This window comes from Haliaeetus albicilla, chromosome 10 (assembly GCF_947461875.1).
Source record: "Haliaeetus albicilla chromosome 10, bHalAlb1.1, whole genome shotgun sequence".
NCBI classification, from domain to species: domain Eukaryota; kingdom Metazoa; phylum Chordata; class Aves; order Accipitriformes; family Accipitridae; genus Haliaeetus; species Haliaeetus albicilla.
In genome coordinates, this window is record NC_091492.1 from 40,755,153 (window position 1) to 40,776,272 (window position 21,120).

Genomic DNA, 21,120 nt, shown 5'->3' on the forward strand with positions numbered 1-21,120 from the left:
ACCTGAGCATTTTAGAACAACATTGTTTATATTTTTGAACAGTCTTTACTGTTTCTTGATATGCTGAGCCCAAACCAGCCGGAGGTGGTCAAATGAGATTGTGGTCTGATCTGTTACAGTTTGTATCAGACCCAGGCTCTGGAGACATCCAGAGAAGCAGAGGGACAAGAACCCCGGTCTACTGACATGCAGGCTAGTGACTGGAGCCCCAGGCTACCAGTGCAGCTCTGCTGGTGTTTAAGGTCAACTCCTTGCAAATAGTTTAGGAAGGCTTATATTCAAATGCTATTTATAAGAACACACTAATTTCTTTCTTCATAATGATGGCCTTTTGGCTGATGACAGGGCTGGAATCTGGAAGATCTGGATTCTGTATGCCACTAGTCAGCTGCATATCCACAGGGAAGTCGTTTGCTAGCTTTCTGCCTCAGTTTTTTATCTGTACTTAAATGGAAAAAAAAAAAAGTTGACTAATACATGCCTCACAAGGCTATGGGAGCACAGTTAGTAGCCTCATGCTGTGAGATCTTCAGAAAACACTGTAGGAATGTTCAAGGGGCTTATTATGGTTAAGGCCCTCGGAATGAGAGAACTGGTTAAGCCTGGGTTATTGTTAGACCATTCATTAAGGAGTCTTAATAGCTGAAGCTATGATAGTAGCTGTTCCTGGCTTCACCTTCAATTACCCTGGGTAGATAGAGACTGCTGCAATATCGGAGCACTGCAGTGGCCTGGAGTAAAACTAGAGCATATGCATTAATGCTTGAGTCCGCCTTGAGCGTTTCTTTTCTATTTCACGGCTGGTTTTGCATGCAGGTCATGCCGTAGCCTAAGTGAATTTTGGCAGTTTAACATCGTGATGATTACTTATCCTGCCACTAGTGAACCCTTAGCACCTTCTTGCCAAAAGAAATGCTATGTATTCAGCTGAATTTTTCCTGTGTATCTGCCTAGGTATTTTAATCTGCCATGTTTTCACTTTGTAAATTGAACAAAAGATTAAAAAAACATGTATTAGGCAACAGAAATTTCAGTCCTTAGTATTAAAAGGTGTAAATCAAATATTAAAAACCTCCTAAGATTTGGCGATCTTCAAGCTCAGGTTGTCTTCTGACAACTGTGAAACTTCTGCGGGAATGCTCATGTTGTGGTTTTTAAAAATTCATTTGAGAGTATATTTATAAAATATCTGTCAGAATTTTATCTCTTCTGGCCAGCATTTTAATAAGCCACTATGCAAGAAAGGAGGAAACCCCATTTTAGGAAAGACTGGATATCAGGGTTTTTTTCCAAAACTAAATAATCTTGTCAGCCATTAGTAATGGTATCTTATTAAACTTTAACTTCCTTAAAATTCAGCAGTGCCACACTTACATACTTGAAGGTCAAGATACAGCCTTGATGACTGAGGTCTAAATCCATGCATTTTTATTTGGTTTTGGAGTTTCATCTCTTCATGATTATATACATAAGCTGTTTTCTGTGTCTTGATGGATTTGAAATGTATCGACTGAAAGAATACAGACTTGGATTCTTATTGAAACACAGGGCTTGAGGAGGTAGGGATCAGGGGTTTGGGAGCATGACATTGATTGTGAATTTTAAAATCATGAGTCTGTAAATTAACATGACTTTTAAGCTGATGTTACTGCTGAATTAAAATCGGCTGTTACTTTAGCTTCTCCTTTCTCCCACTGAGTTGTGTTGGCACATACCTGTGATACGGATTAGGAAACTGATCCAGCTGCAAAATAACTATGTGTAGCAAAGCCAGTGGTCTGGGGGTAGGAACAGGCAGATGGGGAATGAGGATGGGGCTGGAAGGTAGAAACTTCCCTCTCAGGAAGTAGGGGCAGTACTGTTAAATTATACTGTGAGTTGTCTTTTCTTTAAAAAAAAAAAAAAAAGGCCAAAACCTCCAGAAACCCCCACACCAAACAAAAAAAATCCCATACCACTGTTGAGTTTAAGTTAATGAGTAAATTAGTGAGTTTCACTTTCTGTTTCTTATGCATTAGCTGGGTCTGGCAGTATTTGTGTTGTCTTTGGCTGCAATCTGCAGGGGAAGACTTGAATCATAATTAACACACCCTCCTTTGACTCTATTTTACCTTGTTTTCTGAAGTGCTTTTTTAGGAAACCCAAGTTTGGTACTTTATATTACTTGCACCTGCCTTTTTTTTTTTATGGGTTTGTGTTCAGATATGTGATATAAACAAGGAAGGGCTTTTTTGAAAGGCTGACATATTTTGCTGCATGTTGTTCAGTGTTTTATAGCCTACATAGAAAAATACCCTGCCTTAAGAAGTGGGAGAAAACCCCAAGCAGAATATTTCTCTCACAGGCACTGAGAATATTGACTAGAAGATGATAACACGTAAGCAAACAGGTATTGCCAAACAAACTTTTATTTCATACTTCAGGTGTACAATAGCTTTTTAAAATGTCAGGTCATGGCACCACATGACAGGAATCATGTGAAGATGAAAAGTTATTTCTTAATATTGTCCTATTTGTTCCTGAAGTGAGAGAATTACTTGCAGTATATAACCGAGAACCTAAAGTTAGAAACGGAAGCACCAATGCATATCAATTTTCTTCAGACAAGCTGTTTCATTAATACAAATGAGGAAAGTTTCTGTTTGTTTGCTTTTTTTATTTAGGAAGTTCTTTAGTTTAGGTAAGCAGTACAGCACAACAGAAATCTTTCCGAGCACTGCTAAGCCCACCTGGCTTCCAGAGCCATCCAGGGAATTTGTGGTGAATGCATAAAGGATAAAACATCTCGGTTAAAGAACATTTGGCTTTTGGTGGCAGGGCCTCACCATCCAAAGAGCATTTGCAGCTGTTGTCAGTGAAGTTGTGGGTAAGAGTCTCGAGGGTGTATAGAGAGGAAGTCAACTTTCGTATTTATGATCTCTGTCTTCCCGGTTGCCTTAAACAAAAGGGACAGCTTAATTTGTGTCATCATTCATAAATTAAGAACTCTTGTGAAGTTCTGCTGAACGCTGAGTGTCTGGCCGAAAGTCCCTCTGTATCCTGTGCTTTTGTATTCCTGCAGCTCAAAAGCTGCGTGGGAGACGGTAGAACTGTGTACGTGAAGAGTTATCACTCTCATCTTGGGTGCCTGGCAGAAGGAACTTCCTAGTGCTGACTGCTAATGTCACAGAACCACAAGTGTTTGCTACTACTATTAGTAGAAGGGGGATGTAGGGTGGAATCTACCTCCCCCCAGCTGAGGATTGATTTAAGAAAACTGTTGCAAAGCTCAAGCTGACTTAATGAAACGGATGGCCGTCCTTCAAGTCACCAGGGGTCTGTCCTGGTTTGGGGCAAGCAACTAGGAGGAGTTGTGGTGGTTGGTTTGTTTGGGTTTTTAAAAAACAGAGTGTTTAAAACCAGGCTGTTGCACTTCAGTGGTTAACTGGTGGCCAGGGAGCTGCATTTATATGCAATAGGGAAGGTTTTGGTTATGGTTTGGGTATGTGGCACACCCTGCCCAGGCTGCTGTACCCAACAGGTAGTGTTCTCTCTGGAGGTGGGTTAATATGAGCTCTATGGCCTGGAGCCATCTCCTGGTCTTGGGTTTTTAAGTGGTCTTTTTAGTGTCAGGGTACCAATAGAGCACAAAATTTGTTTTTTTTAATAACTGTCATGCGATTTATTCTGTCTTCTCAGGGGAAAAACTGTATGCATTGTAGAGGGCTTTTTCTGTTCATGCAGTTGTGTGTGCTGCCTTTTATTTAGGGAGGTCAGGTCAGAGGAGAATGCATTGCCTTTTTACTGGAAGCTTGCAAAGAGTTTTGGAGGATTTTTGCTGCTTTTATATATTAATCTGCTATCTAGGGCCACCTTTTCAGCGGGACATCTGCACAACTGAGTTTTACCTTTATGTTATCCTAAGTTGCCTTTGTTTTTTCTCCTTCACCCACTATTGCTGTCCTCCTTTATGTTTTCTGTACAGAAAGTGAAGATCAAATACACCTAAAATGTTGTTCTTAAAAGGTTGCATGTTCAGGGGTATTGATCCCTGTATTGGCATAGTGGCAAGATAAATGAGCATGCTGATGTTCTACACTGTGATTTAAAAAAAAAAAAAAAATTTAATGAGACATCTGGGTAGAGAACACAAACCTCAGAAATGAAAATTACTTTTTTTATTTTATGACCAGTCAAAATATTTTGGAATTAAAAGCAAAACCGAAGTTGAGTAAATAGATTTTTTTTTTTTTTTTTTTTTTTTTTTTAACCACTTGTATTAAGAGCTTATTTTATGTAATTACTGGGGTGTGACTTTAAATTCTGGGCAGGACTTTGTGGCTTGTTAGCATCAAGTTCATCTTCTGATGTTGCAATGAAGAAGGAAGTGAGTGCTTGGGGAGGGGGAGAACGAAGCACTTCTGCCTAGCCACATAAGGTGGGAATTGCAGCTGGCCGGTTATTTTTAGCTTCCAACTCTCTCATTGTGAATGTGAATCTTTTGGTGGCTTGGGTTTTTTATTTTTGTTTTTAATCAGAATGTTTGGTAAATGAAGCTGTCAGTTATTGTTTTGAAAAATTTTTTCCATACCAAAATGCCCTAAACATAGATGACTTCTTCACCCCAATTTTATTCATTAAACCTTTAAGTCTTTTTAAACCTCCAAAGCTGCAGGACTTGGTGTGATGCATTTTGCAAGTATCTCTATCTGGTTTTGATTTTTTGCAGTTGTGCATCCATATCTAAGAATATAAGCATAGTAGGGATTGCAAGGAGAGGTGAGACCTTACAGATCAGCCTCTGTAGCTGGAGAAACACAAAAGCTTCCTTAAAGGAAAAAAGTAAAAATAGCGGATCTGATTTTGCTCCCTCTTTGCAACAACATGCAATAATTTGTTCTTACGGACTTTTTAATAGGTAGGAGCGAAAGGCAAAAGATATAATCAGTTTCCATCAGCGTGTTTTCCAGTCACTTGCTGTAGTAGTAATTCATTTTTGTTGGTTGTTCATCCTGGCCTGAAGAGAGACATACAGAATAGTTTCCATTTTAAGCTCTTCAGCTTAATGGATGAATGAACTCACCCTTCCTATGCTGATTTTTGCCACAGTGGGTGAGCTTTCCTTCCTGGGATCATTCTGGCTGCACTGGCCCAAAATATCCACCTTTTGAAAGCTCTTGGTGTGCTACCAGAACACCAATGGAAGAAAATGTTCTAACCATTTTGCTTCAGGGTTACTGATATTAAAATGCACTATTAAAAATAACAAGGTTTTTAGATGCATACAGCAATGTTTTCCTGGCTCCCTGCCTCTTCCCCCCCATAGTAGATGCCACTAAAGGCTACCAAAACTCAGCAATCCCCTCGTCAAGTGAATGGCCATGTGCGTTTGCTGCAGCATTGACAGTGTTTATTCCAAGCCAACTTAAAGAAAATGAAAGAATTTTTTTCATGGATGGAAGCCCCCTGCCTGCCATGGTAGCAGCAGTAGTGCACGCATGCTTTTTCTGCACCAGATAGTATCCTTCAGTCTATGATAACAAGAGAGAGTCTGAGGATCCTAAGTTGTCTCCTGGTCTTTGATTAGACTGCCAGCTGCACAAATTGTGTGGCTGCCCTTTGTCAGGAATAGCTGTGAAACCATCAGCTCATTTCAGAAAGGCTAGTAAACAGCATTTGGAGTTTTAAGTATTGTCTGTATCTGCTGACCTGTCACAACAGCTCTTAAAACCAGCGATGATCAGAGGAGATGAAAAGCTTTCTGTGTGCAGGGGAACGTACCCTGCTATAATTTTGGGAGTGAAAGAGCAGAGGTAGATATGACTCATGGTAACCTTTAATAAACAGTGTGGCACTGACATGACAGGGAAATGCTGCCATATTGGCGTACCAGGGCATATAGTTTCTGTCCTCATTTACTCTTAAACAATGTGTTCAAAAATTATTTTTATACTGCTTTAAACTGTCTCATGCTGACTCAGTTTGGTTGTGATAGTCTGAAGACTTCTAATCTAGAGCAAGGTTTCCTCTGTCAGCAGAACAGGTGTATCCTAGATATTTTGGTAATAGCAGAAAAATTGATATCTTTTAGGTTGATCTTGAAGGATCTGCTGCTCTTGCTGTCTTTTTCTTTACCCAAAGAGACCATTTCATTCACCAAGCTTATGTTAGGCTCAGTCTACCTTTGCAGTTATGTTTGTGGTGGTTCTTTCATGCTTTCTGCTCAAGAAGCTGCATTGAAATCTACGGTGTCTGATTTTAAATAAGAAAGACCTGATGGTGAATGCTTTCAATTACTGGTTGCATAAACCAACTCTGGAAGGAAGTACAGGGCTAAGAGGCATTTCCAGGCCAACAGAGGCAGAAGTCTATGTAACAGTAGCTGAATTCCTTGTAGCTGTTCCAGAATCTTTATGTAGTAATCTGGGCATATTCCACTGTTTTCAGAAGCAGCTTTAAAATTTTGTCCTCCCTCCTAAATTACATGCCAAATGGTGCGTTTACTGAATTGAATCATGAAACCTCTGGTGGTTCAAATGGAAATCTTGAACCCAAATGTAAGGCTGCCGAATCTATCTGCTGAAGTGTGTAACTTAGAGCAGGTAGTTAAGAAGCTGTGCCGTCTGGGTTGGGACTGACTTAAACCCAGATCCCAAACCCCCAAAACTTCCAAGGACAAATGCAATACCAGAAAACAAACAAAATCTTGCTGGGGAATGTTTGAATAGCTTCTGAGCATTAGAACATTTATTGGCCCATGATTAATTTCAATTATGATATATTTTGATTGGCTGTCAAAAAGGTGCTTCAGATGAATTCGATACACTTCTCTTTTTGTGCTGGTCATCTTGTTCCTTATCCTTAAAGTGCTTGTGCTCTGTGTCCCTATTTTGGAAGATAGTACAGCCTTCTGAAGGACACTTTGGTTTATGTGTAGTCTTTAAAATCTACCAGGTTGTTTAGTATTTTTGTTGGGTTACCCTTTGACATTTACAGAGCATTTTGTGTTTGTTTTGACTGTTAATTTATCTCACTTAGAAAGTCCAGTCTCTTCTGGTGGTGGGTGATAGGATGGGAGGATTAGGATGCTCTTGGAGCCTGTGTTTGGAGTGCTGCACTTCAGAGTGCACACTTGGACTCCTTTTCCCATAGTCTTTGTGTTGAATGTATGATTGAATGGGCTGTAAAATTAACATGATGATAGAAATTAAATAAATGGTTAAATGTCTTAATCATTCAGACATGAAATGGCCTTGCTGCTTGTACTTCCCTTAGTGCTTCTAGGGTATTGGCCCATCTTTGGTGACAAAATACTCTTAATAGGTCTGCTCTTGCGTAGTGGTGGGGCTTCCTCTGCTCAGTTCGTGTATTAATTTTTAAGCTTTATACTGACATTTCAGTTGCAGGTTTGGAAACTATTTTACAGTCTGTAAGCGTAAATGTCACTGGTCATATTTACAGTATGGTGGTTGGTTAATAAATATACACATGGCAAGCTATGGGATGATTGCCTGCTGTGTTATTCTTAACATGCCATGGAAATGGTTCTGTCTTCCTGAGTAACACTCATATAGCAATAATGTACACGAAATGTTTTTTTCTAAAAACTATTTTAAAATGCCAGTGCTCCTATTCAGCTGTTGACTGAGGTATGAATGATGCAATGCTGAGAGTTGGTGGTCTCTAAATTGAAGGATTTATGCAAATGTACTTCGGGGGTTTTTCTAAGAAGCATTTTGAAGCTATACTTGCTCTATGTGTGCATAGTAGGGTAGCTGAATTATACTCTCTGGAAAAGGCCGGTTTAAATCTACTTGATCTGGTACCAGCACAGGTGAAATCTTTGGATCTTCCCTTCCTCCAGACTAGGTGAATGTAGAGCTGCAGTGTAAGGTTCCTGGTGCCTTTTAGTGTAATTTAGCCTAGAATTATGCGTGCACAGTGTTGAACTGAAAACAATTTAACGCTGAGCTCTTTCTGCATCCTGTAAGGGCACCTCAGGAATGCTGTGCTTTGTGAGCACTGCCAGCTGAAAATTAAATTGGGGCAACCAGATCACTGCATATGTCCTGCAGGTGTTCTTCAGGTGGAACTTCAGTGATGACTGACATCATGTGCCCAGCAGTCCTTACTGTTTGGCGATACTGCTGAATCTTAAGCCTTCCCAGTTCTGGAAAATCAGTTGATGTAGTTCTTGTGACTGAGGGGAACAGCAGTGGTGTACTTTTGTCCATCAAACAGTTAAGCTACTTAGAAGCCGCAGTTTTATTCTTTATAGAGAGGGAAATAAGGCAGAGGGGTGCAAGCATACCTTGCATAATACACATAATTGTGCTTAAATTATGCACACTTCTTATACTAATACAAACTCTTATGCATAGAGTTGATGCTTTACTAGAAAGGTGAAACGTGACAAATGTGTGATGGCCATTTTGCTGAGCAGGTTTCCTGGAACAGCTATGTGTGAGCTTTTCTTCAGACTCCCAGAGATCCGTTTGACAAATTTGTTTTGTTTTGTTTCGTGTTTCAATAGTGCTTCCTGTAGCATAACTTAAAATACATTAGGGCAGATTTTTGCCATTGTATACATAGGCCTCCACATCTAACGCACTTTCCTGTTGCTTCAGGGAATTTGGATTTGCGTTTTTTTGGAAGACAGGAGGGACCTGGGATTTGAATGGATTTACGTATATAGACGTTTTGGTTATAATAATCAGATTTTGTATCTTCATCGCATCTGTATAGCACTGGTTGCAGCTAGAAACAAGATATTGCATATATTAATATGATTGTGTTGACATCTTTTGGTTCTGCTTTGGTATTGAATGAATGCAGCTTTGCAATTGAAGGCCACATGATGTCTGAAAAGAGAAGAAATACTGATAAAACTGGTATTCTCCTTCAGAACTAAAACCAGCTACAGATTGCTACAGTGCAGGTCTGTACCCTACTTCGCTGCTACCAACTGTAGTGGTATTTTGGCACAAACCCTTAATTTATTGTAAATATTTGCAAAGAATTCCAGCTATTTTACATCAGGTCATACCTGAAAATCCCCTCATCAGGAATCCTTTAAAGAAAATTCAATGGCTGGAAAAAAAAATAAAATCATCTAGGCTACATCTGATGCTGGCAAGGGGGTTCTGTGAGTGCTGGGGAAAACTGTGTGTGTTCTTATAGTCAGTTTTATCACCTGATGTGGAAGACTTGCTTATGCCACCGATTTCAGAATAAGCAACTCTTACAATGGAGTGAAAGTTTCCAATTGCTTCTTTGAACTTGCTCTTACAGTTCTTGTTACAATGCTGCTGTGATAATTAAGCACTTGTCAACAGCCAAGTACTAAGTATTAGTAGTGATATTTAGCAGTAATATGTCAACAAGGACAATTTATTACAATAGCATTAGGCTATTCAAATGTAGTGCTACATTTAGCTAAGCTATGTAGGAATATATATGTAAGTTCATACTTGGAGAAATTAATTGTCAGTATAAATATTGCAGATAAATGGGGTGGTGTCCCATTTTACAGAAAGTGTCTTGTCTTAAGAGAGCTAATGCCTGGTCTGTTGTTGTACAGGGAACCTGTGTGAGTCTGGGAGCTAATTCTCAGTAAGACCAAACTCCCTCTTATGGACTGTTACTGGGATAGCAAAAAGTTTTGTGTACTCAAATGCTAGGGCTTGTAACTCTCTTTGCAGTCACTTTCATGGTGAAAAATAGTGAATCTTATTCTGTGTCTATGGTGGGTGTAAGCAACTGTCCTTCCAAGTAGTTCAACCTAATGGGTTAGGGTGTTGCTGGTTTGTGGTGGATTTGTTTTAAGTTCACTCCATTGATAGATGAGAATGTAACTTTCAGGTATTCAAAAGTGAGGTGGAATTTCTCTTTTGTCCTTCTGGATTTTTATCAAGAGTCCTGGTAATTTAAGAAGGCCATCTTGTACTATCTGAAGGTGAGACTACTACTATTCAGTAATTCTAGGAGCCTGAGGGCTTATCTGGAAGTGTTATTAGTTTGCTACTTGCACACAAATGTTTGAGCTCTTGTTATCAGATTAGAAGTCAAAACCGAAAATGTATCAGAGCTTGAAGTACACAACCAATGCTCCAAGACTGGATGAATCTTCATAGAAATCCTGTATCCTCCCAGTTTCCTTGCAGCTGTATTGACCGTGGAGTAAAAATGTTGAAATTGGTCAAAACTATATAAAATAACTTCATAAAAGTTTGGCTTAGATCTTGAATTTGTGCCTAGCAAAAGACACGTCCTCAGTACCTACTAAAGTAAAAACTAATTCTATGTTGTCAGTGAAGTTGCATTCCTTCATTAGGAGGTCATCTGGTAATTTGACCTGACTTTTAAAATCCATATGGTTCTGACTGACCAACTTCAAACCTAGAACTTAGTTAAATTTAGACTTTGCACATTGCAGTCCCTCTCTTGTAGAAGGTAGTGGCAGACTGTTTGGAAAGTGAGAGGCAAACAAAACCAGGATGCTTTTAAGTTCAGGACAGACTGAGTTTTACTCCTGAGGCCAATCTAGAGGTGGCTGCTGCTGCTATGGATGTATCTTCTGAGAGGTTTTCGTGGGACTGTCAGGCATCTGAGGGGAGGAACAGAATGAACCAGCTCTACAGTGTGAAGGATCTAGCTGTCAGCAGAGTAAATGCGAAGTGTCTCTGTGATACGGGCCATCTGGGGTCAGGGGGAAGGAGTATGCCTGTTGAAAATGAGGCATTTCTAGTGTAGTATTTTGGAGTGGAGAGAAATTGGAAGGTGAGAAGTTTGATCCTTTGTAGTTTTAGATAAGACAGAAGCTGGGGGCAGAGAGCTGAGATTATTTAAAGTTTGGGGAGGGACAGATGTGGTAAGAGATTATACAGTTAATGATATAGCACTTGAAAATGCAGGCAAGTGCTATGAGGTGTTGAAGTTCTGTTGTGTATTTAGTTTCCTCCTTCAAAATGTCCTCAAATTAATTCAATTTATTTAAATTAGTTTCTCTTTCTTCCAGTCTCTTCTGTTCTTTAATGTATCTTGACAAAATTTATGTTCCATTCAAATTAAACTGGGGAATGTTTTCCCAAAATATTTTTTCTAACTGTAATCTCTTATTTGAAATCTGCAGTCAGTATGTTAAATATAATGTGCATTTATTGATAGAAGTTATTTCTTCTCATTTCTGTGGGTGCATACATAGTCAGATCACTGCTTCAATCATTGGCTGCTTAAACTGGTTCCTAGAAAATATAGGGGAATTTCCTACCATGACTCATCTTAGAAGTAGCAGATGCCACATGCTCTCAAACTGTTTGTGGTAGTTTCTGGAGTCTCAATAAATATGATTGAGTGTTGGGGACTCAAAAATATATTGGATGACATTAATGATTACACACTGCTACTGTTTCTCCCTTTTTAATGAGGACACTTAAGTGAAATCTGTATAAAGGGTGCTTTCTTCCATTTCTGTTCCTTAGCACTACTATGAAAATGTGTTTCCACTTAGCAGTGTGAAAACGAAATTTCAGTCACCAGGGAATGGCTCTAGTTTTAGTATGCAATAGGTCTGAGAGACCTTCCCTATCTTTTTTTTTTTTTTTTTTCACACTTTAACCCCAGGGGTTAAAGTGACTCTTGAGCCATGTGCCACTCACAAGGAATTCAAGCACAAGTCCCTTACCAGAAGTAGATCATGTCACTGGCAATGGGTCTGTGCTACTGTGGAGTTTCTGGGTAGCTGCAAATCTCAGATACAAGGGAGGTAAGTCTGGAAGTGCTGCACAATTGTCAGCAGACTCACTTAAGTGCCTCTGAAGGGCTGAAGAATATGTTATGGTGTAGCTTCATGTTCAGTGTGGTCACGTTAGGGTGTACAGCAGCACAAGGAGGATGGAGTTAAAGATGTCACGGAACTGTGCCTGGCTGGGATGTCCACCTGTAACTGCATCTCTCTGCAAACTGGGAATTGGAAGAGACAAGGAGCTGCTTGGGCTGGAGATGATGGGGATGCCTGCCCTGGAACACAGCTCCCCCTGTTCTGCCATCTGAAGAGGCAGAGTGAGAGAGGAGGCCGGAGGAGGAAGAGAGGACAGAGGTGGTTTGAAAGGATATCTAAGGGAGTGGCTGTCCTGCAAGCTGCGTGTGCAAGATACGGAGCTCAGGCTTGTCCTCTAAGAATCAGTTCTTGTTCTGGCATTGTCCAAATAAAACCAACCTACTCCTTCAGAAGCTGACATGCGTGTTTCTTCCAGCGTGGAAGTCTGGATTCCCATGCAGGGGGGGATCTTGCCTGGAGGCGCAGGGGGTGCTCCAGAGAAACCCCAGAGTGCCAGTGGAGTGCTATCATGTCTAGACCCACTTTGAAATCCAAGAGCCATAAGGCTTGCCGTGTTCCACAGTTGCGTGAGGGTTGGCTTGCTGAGGGTAAAATATAAAGCTTTGGGAAGCAGCTGAACGGCAGGCAGCTGGGCTGTTATGGTGCAGGGCTCTGTGGTGATGCCCTTACTCAGCTCCTTTGTGTAGTAGATGCTGTGGTCATCTCATGCCTGGGGAGTATTCCCTGAATTTGCTCCCTTGGTTGTCCAGGACACGTGGTATTTGTCTTCTTGCCCTGTCTTATGAATATATTTTAATGTGGGCCTTGTTAGGTTAGTAAGGTTGCCCATCCTTGTGTTGGTGGCTAATATGGAAGTGAAAAGAAGAATACTGGCTGTGCTTTCTCAGTCACTGGTATTAGGTGCCATGTTGTTAGGAGGGCAGCTCTTTTGTTTAAAACCACTACATGAGCAGCGCGTACCTTATCTTCTTGGGCACACAGTGAAATATCTAAGGAAGGATGGAATTACATTGTTGCTTGAGGTTTTCATGGGAAAAGGGCAAGTCCTTTAAGTGCTTTTCCTACTACCTATCATACTGGCTGATGTCTCTTCTAGATTGCAGAAATGGGCTTTTCCTGTAGTTACGGTAGAGTGAGCAAGCAACAGTTCTCAGTGGAAAACTGCAGTGTTGCATTTGTAACAAGAAGCCAATTTTGCAAAGCTGGACATAATTGGCAGTTCCCGGCCCATTATTGCTGTGTTAAGTGGAGCAGGGAGGAGTGCTTCGTCCCTGCTGTGCGGTGGAAAAGGGGAAGCCTGGAGCTGAACCTCACTGCTGCATTGCACTTCCTTAGAAGAGCAAGATGAGGAGAAGGCAGTTCCTCTGTTTGGCTTCATGTATGTTTTACAGAGAGTTTAAGCACAGTATAGGTTTGCTCCGTAACCACTTTGTACGCTCTCATATTCTCTGCAAAAGTTTGTTTCTGACCAAGGAAAGATGTAGTTGTGTTTTTTCAACAGTGTCTGCATGCAGCGTAATTTCAAATGGTTTGAAGCTTCTGGGTTGGAGTTTGCAAGATAGCTTCTGTGGTTATTTATTTCAGTGGGATTTTTTTTTTTCCAGTCACAGGATACTGAAATTTGGCTAGGTTAGAAATGTTCAGCTCTGATGTATGTTGTTTGTATGCAAATATTTGGTGTTTTTCTCCTGTAGTTACACTTCCAAAAGTGTTGGGTTTTTTCAGTATTGTGAAGAGAAAATCACAAAACCGTATGGTTACCTGATAGAAAAGGGCTGATCAGAAGAGTTCAGTGCAGCTTCCCCTGAAGGGTTTCTCTCCTTGGAGGCAACTGCTTTAAAATTGTAAGATATAAGTGTAAAAATTCTTGATAGCTCTGGTAATCCTTATAAGGCCTTTGTTCTTGTCATATTAGATTTAGTTATACATTTATACTATGTATAGATTAGGTAGACCCAGAAAGTTTTTCCCCAGTCTTCCTGCCTAGAGTATCCTCTTCTAATAGCGGGAGTGACTAGATGTTCCTGTACAGTAGTGACCCTGGTACAGTTTACTTCTGAAGCCTTGACTTTCTGAGCTCCTTTAGGATTTTGGGCTGATGTGACCGTACAGTAAAATATTGAACTATCATGAATGTGTTAGTTAATGCTAGAATTTTTCATTCTTAGTGGTAATATGCCCCAGTCTGCAGAAGAATGTACTTCATTCATAGAGCATCTCAGAAGGCTGTGCTTAAAATTAACCAGAACAAAATAATGGGTCTTCCAAGCTAACCTGTGATTGAGAAGCTGTCCCTGATTAAAATATTCATCACTTAGACAGTGTAGTGTGTAGAAAATATAGAATTATCTTTTAATATTTCAGTCAGCTTTTAATTTCTTGCCAAATATATAAATATGTATACTAAAAAAAAAAAAGGCCACAAAGAACTGTAATCTTCTGGCTAAGGTAAGGGATTGGAGTCTTTCATAGTTTTGCTACTAGTATCCCCTTAGGTTCATTATGCCTTAGATGCTGAATCCATAAAATAGGGCTGTTAATATGTACATGAGGCACCAAGAGCTAAAACAGTGCTGGAGACTTTCAAAAACTGATAATTCCTTGATTTATTCATAAAGCAGGGAGCATAACTCTTGAAAATTTGATCAGATGCCAGTTCCTTCAGTAGCCGCTCGATTCGGAAACCTTTTTATAGCTGTGCTAACATCTCTGAAGACTGTTAGGCTTAATTAATGTTTAAGACTCTTGAACAGAACATGTCATGAAAAGGGAAGCTTTTCTAAGGGAGCATAGGGAGGCAGGCAGGCAGGAGTTTTGCTTCAGGGAATAGGAAGGCAAAGGATGTACCAGCATTTGAGTTGAGTAAGTTTGTGTCTATTCTCTTACTTAAAAATATCCTGTTTGTGTTTTTTAGAGAATTACTGCTACTTGGTGTGTTGAATTAACAGGTGTGTGTGCAGAATCCTTCACAGGGACTTTCTTTTAAATGTCTAAAGGCAATTCTAGTATAAAAAAAAAAATAGAATGGCCTTGTTGAAAGTATGTACTCATCACAAAAAAACCTTTCTGTTCTGTGGTGTGAGTATGGCTAAGCCTGATAAAATGGTCATGAAAATGTTCACAGTCAGGCAAAACATTTATATTTCTCCCACCTGCAAAACAAAATAATATTTATATTCTCGCAGGCATCAAGTGTGGGGACCCTTTCTCTGGGGAAATGAGCATCATCTTGTGCATAAACCTGTTGTAGATCTTAAGATGAGTATTTTCCCATGATGGTGACATTTTCCTGCAGAAATGCTTTCAGTGCAGTGCAGAACACTATCAAGCAGCAGAAAACCTTTATCCTGTGGGCATGTTCGGTGCTTCTGCTGCTGTAGTAAGGTTGCGTGATATTCTTTATCAGTAGAAGATTGTTTTCATGTATTGAAAACTTGCTTAACAAATGTATTGAAAAAACCTTGAACCTCTTTTCCCTGCTCTTCCTCCTCAATACATACTTCCCCAAAGTCTAAATTACTAGTGGTGAAATATTAAGTGGAAAAGAAACTGTAATCACAAGGTAGGAATGGTTGCATAGATGTTTGTATAAACTTACCTGGGCAAAAAAGATTGGATTATTTCTGAAGAATTTGCTTTAATAGAGTGAAGGGTATATTTTTGTGGTTTTCTTGTATCTTTGTTAGATATCAGGATCTATTTCTTAGAGGAATTTAAACTGAGTGTCCATACCCAAACAGGTGAAGGTCTGGCATCATGAACAGAGAGGAGAATGAAATGTGGGAAAACAGGCATTTTACCTAGCACTTGCAATGGGAATAGGACTTGAGTCTGTCTTAATAGGAAGCAGAACTGGAATAGACTGACATAAATGACTGACTTTTTCTGATTTAAGTCCAACAACATTGCCTGCAGGGGAAAATACTCTTGGCAAAGACGTTACTAGTGATGAAAGCTTTACTGTAGCAGTTAAGCTTAGTTGTCTTTAGATAAAAACCTCATGTATTATTTAATCTCTATTCAGGCTTTTTTTTTCACCTAGTTAAAAAGGTAACAAGTAGGGCATCAAGATCATATCAGTGAATGAACTTTAGATGTTTTATTCAGCAAAAAGACCATTTTGGTTTCTGTTAGAAAAGTTTAATGGCTTAATTGCATGAGATTTAAGATTATTTTATGTTACTGAAATTCTACTACAGTCTTCAAAGACTGCTTTGTTTACTGTTGCTGCCAAGTCTGGGTTTGCAGAAAAATATAGTGGAGGAGTTTTTAATAGAAAATGGGGAGTTTTTGTCAAAAATCAAGCTCTGTAGTGTAGACTTAAGGATGTGCAGCCACATCTGGTGGTCTTGATCTCCTCCCCCCCAGCAAAGAGAGCCTTGCTGTATACAGCAGAGGACCTAAATAAGCAATTGTATAACTAGGGCCTTGCTCACACAGTAGTGTTAACTTGCAGCTATTTTATCTGGGTACCTGTCCAAATAAACAAAGCTTCAAGTGGTCAAGGGATGCCTAAACATGTGTCTCTTGAAATCACTAGGCCATAGCTACTCAAGAGGTTGTGTTTTAATCCAGAAGGGTAGAGCTAGATCTGTTTGGTTTGTATGTGTGGGAACCCTGCAGTGTGTCTGCTCTTAGTCGAGCAAAGCTAATGCTGGAGAATGAGGAGAAACAGGGTGCTGCAGCACGGACCCATCCCTGGGTGTAGCTGCTCCAACACGCCTCTGCTGCTCGCCAGCTCCTTTCTGCTCTGCTCCAAACGAAGCATCAGTTGGAAGAAAGTTGTTTATATTAAATTAAGAAATCATGGAGCACTGGGATGCTAAATGGCAGTATTTCTATTGGTTTAGCTTTGGCGATGGTCAAATGTCACTGTTTGCCAGTGGGGACCAGTAAATGAGGACCAGTACTGAGCTGCAGCCTTGTAGATGACGGGATCTGTGGAATGCTGGCTTGTGTGTTACACTTTCGCTCGATATTTTGATTAGTGTATTATCCATAGTAACCAAACTTCAAATAATAACTCTTATTCCCAGAACATCCTTGGAATAAGTTTGACAGCTCCAAGGAGCTTTAGAAAGTGTAACTGGAATTTTTCTGTTAGACAAAAACAAATCTACAGAAGGAAAAAGTGACTTTTCCTTTCCTTGCGTATGTAAAAGCTATTGCCCCAGGAATTTGCCACAGAAGTAATGAACAAAAAGACTCGTGATCTATTTCCTATCTGCTGTTATTATTCACTCTCAGCATTGTTGGAATACACTGATGTAACATATCAAATAGAACTATAATATTTGGCAAGGATAATTTCTTACCAGGAACAATAAAAGTGGCTTAAAACAGTTTTCATTACCGGTCAGGTTAACAAGAAGTTTGGGGGTCAGATGGTATGAGCAGGTGTATTTTTTCAAGGAAAGAAAAGAATGGTCTGAGGAGATGATACGAGGAGTAAATATGCTGGATTGCAGTGGGAGTCTGACAGGGATTTATTGTCAAACTCTGGATCAAGAAAAGAGAATTCCTGTAGTAAATCTATAAGGAAATGGTTATAGCATGTGGGTGCTAGGAGCAGGGGGACAGGGACGGGGGGTGTGTGATGAACTTGTATCTTACTGTGAAGGATGCTGAACTTGATCTTCTCAGAGATGGGAACAAAAGCCCATTGAGTGGGCAAAATTAAATAACCTACCTACAAAGGACGTACTTTGGGGGTTTTGCTTTGATACTGGTCTTGGCAGTCTGCGGTTGTCTTCTGACTGAGGTGGAAGTGTTCTCTGTTTTCCACTGCGATTTTCTGAGCTTTTAGCTCTGAGCCTTGCATTCAGTACTACAAATCAGTGAATTCATTAATTGAGAAGGTTTTGTTTCTATATTCAGTATAGAAACACATAATATTTTTATGTCCATCTATCTGAATTAGCTGTTGTATTTTTAAGTTGAAACTTGTTACCTTTGGGCTACATTCCTTGCTCTACCTCTTCTCAGAGGGGAGAAAAAAGGACAGGCTTGTCGTGTGCTCTTTTCCCCATTTTATTTAATGCATCGTACCCCTTCTATTTATCCCCAGTGTAAGCTGGCTTTATTTTCAGTTTACCTTCATGTTGATGTCTTCCCCTACATCTAATGCTTTTTTTTATTTTTCTGCTTTATTTCTAAAGCCTTTTTCGTGTATCTGATGTGGGATTTTGTATTTGGATAATACAATATCTTTGATCCTTAATTTCTGTTGTGACATTAGTACTTTTGGCATGGCTTTCTGTCATTCTATTTATGCATCCCAACACTCCATTTGCCTTTTTGACTGCCTCTGCACACTGAGCAGATGTTTTCAGAGAGCTGTCTTCAGCAACCCCCAGGTCTTTTTCCCGTGTGATTACAATTAATTTAAAATTCAGCAGTGTGTGCGAGTAGCTGAAAATGCTACTACTACTGTATGCCACCTTACTTTTGTAATAAATGCATTTCATCAGCCGCTGTTCTGCTTCTGACTTCTCTCAGGTCTGAGCCATGCAAGGTGGACCTAGCTGTGTTTAACACAATGATTTCATCACTGCTGCTATGAATGAGCGTTATCTACAAGATAAGTGACTGAAACCTATTTGGTGGTGTTACTACACACAAATCTATGTCATTACTCTAGATGCCTTCTCAAAAACAGCAAACAACTAAATGGCTATCTTGGCGACAATTCAAAAATAGTAAATTATCATTAGAGCGAAAATAAAACTCAATCATATCTTATAGCAGTCTCTAAGTGATCTCGTCTTCCTACGCTGTGTTTACCAATAAGGCTGGATTTTGTGGCTGCTTAGCTATTGAACACACACATTCCAACATCAGCTGCCAATTCCTTGGCTGCTGCTCATGCAGAAATATAGATATTTCTAAATTATTCTTTAGGGTATAGTCTTCTTTCATTCTCTTTGATATCCTTTTTGTTATATTTTCTTGTTTTAGTGATGTCTCTGATCTGAATTTCTCGTCTGATCCCTCCTGCCCTCAAATGCCAGTGGAAATGTCTGCCACTGCCACCCACAGAAGACACCTTTATCGAGTGTCCCTTTGTCCCTACAACCACCCTCCCAAATTCTGTCACCTTTTATTTTTGTGCAGATGTGCAATAATCTGGTGTGGTTTAGGTACGCTGCATAGAAGTTAGGCCAGCAGTTAATAAGTTTGACTCTGCCCTCATAATAGTTTTCTTTCATTGACTTTGTAGGTCTTTAGATGTTTTCATCAGGTAGCCCAATGACCAGAGAATTTAATTTAAGCTTTGATAATAATTTCTGTTACCGATATCCATGGTGTCTTCTGCAACATCAGTTTTTCATTATTGGAAATAACAGCAAACAGAAATGTACTCCATGTTTTTGCTAAAAGCTTTTCTATTTGTTTGGAAGAGGACTGCTTCTTGCCTTATCTATTATGTTCATAGCATAGCATATTGCAGTACTAAAGTATCTCATAAAATACTCCGTTGCCATGGTGATCTACCTTCCCTTTTTCCTAAAAAGGACCCACTAGGTCCTGGGAGACTAAGTCTACTTTCTTTGCCTGTGAGAAGATTAGTCCCATCCCTTATTTTACCCTTATTTCTATCTTGTTTTCTTGAGGACACCAAGTAGGTTTTGTTTACTGATAATTTTTTTTCTCTCTGGGTTTAACATTCTGAAATATTAAATCTTAGTTTTTTAAAACTCATCTGAGGATATGCCTGTGCATAAGGATGCAGTACTGAAACTTGCATTTTAAATTTCAAGTGGAAAAATAAAATTTAAGCATAGATTATTTAAAATGAGAATTAATGTCAGTTAAAACTACTGATTCTTTGTGACTGCAATGCTAATTAAAAAAAAAAAAATAAGAAAAGAGTGTGCTGAGGGGAGAGGTGCTTGCCAATTTGCATATCCTAACCGAGGTAGCTGTTTCTCTTCTTCACTGCCTGTGTCTGCAAATCTCCCTTCAGTTGGAACCAAAACTATGTTTGTCTGAAGAAGGATCTGAGCTGACTGCAGAGTGCTGGCTGTTCACAAGCTGAGTTAATCTTAAACATCTGATTCCAGTGCCCAGTGAAGCAACCCCACCCCCCTCAGTTCTAATATAAAACTTTTTTTTTAGTTAAAGTTGCTAAAAATGTGCATTGGAGCAATGTTAAGGGTCTGTTCTGACCTGATAAATCCCAAGAAAATAAGTCTTAAGGTCTTTCAATAAGACCTGAAAATAAGTCTTTCAGACAGTCTTGTGTCTGAAATCACAGACGTGGACCTCTCCGTTATCCAGTTATTGGAAGAGTCTTTGAGTGCTGCATATTCTTATATAATGGGAATGATGGCATGGTATCGTGAGATATAATTTCAGTCTTAACTGAGAATTTTTTGTCTGCTAAAGCAAAATAGTTGGTTTAGTTCAGCAGTCTTCCCCGCCTGTGCGCTGCCCCCAGTTTTACTCTGGGACTTGTAATTGATTGACAATATATTGAGGGGTTGTTGGTTTTTTGAGGTTGGTTTTTTTTCTGTCCATCCCCTGTCCGTCCTGTCCCGTCCCCCCTCAATGTGCATGATGTCCATTTTTCTCTCCTTCCTGGTAAGGAGCCATTCATCATTCCTGATTATACCCCTGGCTGAAAACTGGCATCATTCACTGTGGGTTTTCTTTCTGTCTCAACAGCCTGCTCTGCGAGTTGGAGAACACAGGATTTCTGACTTCAGTGTTGTCTTTGAGACAATTACTGTATCCTGGTGTCTTATACAGTAGCATATTAGCAGCACAATTATTTTCTCAGCTTACTTGTCAAATACAATGAATTAGCAAAAGATGGTAACAGGATATTAATTATAGGAAAATACAGTCTCCTGAAGGGGTGACTGCAGCACTCTACTGGTGAGCTGCCAGAGTCTTCAATAACCACCCAGGACCCTCCTCATGGAGGGAAAATAACGGTGTGTAGGCTTCAGGATGAGGTATTGAATTCATTGTATTTTGATAAATGGGTGGCCTGAAATTACTTTTCTTGAAAGTCTTAGCGACTGAAACTCCAATGGAGATGTTCCAATAGCCTCGTTTGACAGTTTTGGCAGCATAGGCATAAGCAGTTCCTGCCCCTGGCTGTTTGCTCCTGTTTGCATGGATAGATGTGGTGTGGGGCTGGGGAGCAAATCTGGTCAGAAAACAAGTTTTTTCTGGGTTGTTAATTGTCTGGATCAGCTTCTTGATGGAGTGAGTGTGGGGTTGTACAAGTGGCTGTGCTAGCACGATGGAGAGGGAGGCTGCTGCTGAAAGCGGTATATGAAATGCAGATAGAA

The 21,120-nt window shown here is 39.8% G+C and overlaps 1 protein-coding gene across 3 annotated transcripts in view; it reads left to right on the plus strand.

Annotated features, from left to right (window-relative positions):
- The window catches only part of TAOK3 (TAO kinase 3), a 94,683-nt gene that overhangs the window by 8,119 nt on the left and 65,444 nt on the right, over window positions 1-21,120 (plus strand). The gene's annotated exons all lie outside the window — the stretch shown is intronic.